A 1595-nucleotide genomic window follows, 5' to 3' on the forward strand; every position below is an offset into this window, starting at 1 on the left:
TTCCACGCCATCCTCCAACGCCGCGATATCGCCCATTTTATTAAACATTACGATAACGTATGCATGAAACGCCGCGTATAATTTCAGAAAGACGTATTCCCGCAAAAATTGCGCGCAATCTTTGCGGCAATGTTCTGCTGCGATGCGCGATCTCGTGTCGCGAGCAAGGGAGAGGGTGGTGGTTTTTATTAAAAATGCACGACACGAGGGGGGAAAGGAGGGGAGGATAGGATTAACGCGACACAGCTTTATTATCGCGGCTTTTAATATCACTCGAGAACGTGCTGCGCGGTTTAATCCGCTTGATGCCATCGTCTAGGACGCGATCGTCTTGATTTAATTTTAATTTCTATGACCGCCGCGATTGATAAAAATCGGTCAACATCGACTTTATTTTAATAAATAAAGTCACTCCGTATAAAGATCTGAATGAGAGAATCAAAGATTGAAACAGGTCTCGCTGTCAAACAGATCCATTAACGATCTTCAATCGCGTCGAATTCGAATCGCGATGAATGTAAAAAAAGGAATTGAAATTCGAGATAAAAACGAGAGAGAATGTCCCGGCGACACCGGAAGAGATCGGAATCTGCATCATCCCTGCACAATTATTTTAATGTATACCGTGATGTGGTCGTGGACGAAAGAAGGAGAGAGAGAGAGAGAGAGAGAGAGAGAGAGAGAGAGAGAGAGAGAGAGAGAGAGAGAACGAGATGGATGCACCTTCCTTTTTTCTCCCCCCTCTCGACATCCGCGTCGACATCTTTGGTAAACGTTCGAGATGTGGCGGAGGCGGAGGGGCAAAAAAACGAGAGGCAAGATCGTCGTCGCGAAGAAGGGAGGGAGGGGCGCAAAAGGAAAGAGGAGAAGGAAGAGGAGGGTAGAGACAGACACAGGGAAAATAGAGAGGGTTGCCGAGAGGTCGGAGAGACGTATGACTCCCAGGGGAAATTTAGGTGCGACCTCCATGTATCACGGAAGCTAACGTAAGTAGCTACGTAACCGACGTACGTACACCGCATACCCTCGCGATCCTGCATGTGTACGATAGTACACGCACGAGCGTATACCACGATGCAACCACTCTAAATATGGCAGCGATTTGCCGATCGGGTGCGAGGGGGAGGAATCGCCGCGTAAACGACGCACAAAACGGCCAAGCTGGCAAATTACTCGACTCGAGAGCGAGATTTACAGAAACCACGGAACATCACCGTTGACGAAGAGATTGGCTACACAAGAGGAGCGGCCTCCCCGGGAGGATTGTTCAATGTCCTTACATCGCGTGTTTGCCAAAGGTGGAAATTGTTCCCGTGTTTGTCACCATTATAGTTTAACGTTTTGTATCAAAGTGTAATTGAATTCTTGATGATATTTCGCCGAAATGATACCTAAAACGGGGACGGAATGAAGGACGTCGATTGATACGGTGAAAACGGATGTAAATGGAAGTGAGCGATTACGACGAAAAAAAAAAAAAAGAAAAAAAATGATGATTCATCTGAAAAGTGCATTTCTCGAAAAATTTCCACCGGTATAAAAGAATAGATGACGCGCCGCTGAAAAGCTCTCTTCGCGCGCTATAAAAATCCGCT

Source organism: Apis dorsata, unplaced genomic scaffold (assembly GCF_000469605.1).
Source record: "Apis dorsata unplaced genomic scaffold, Apis dorsata 1.3 scaffold_645, whole genome shotgun sequence".
NCBI lineage: Eukaryota > Metazoa > Arthropoda > Insecta > Hymenoptera > Apidae > Apis > Apis dorsata.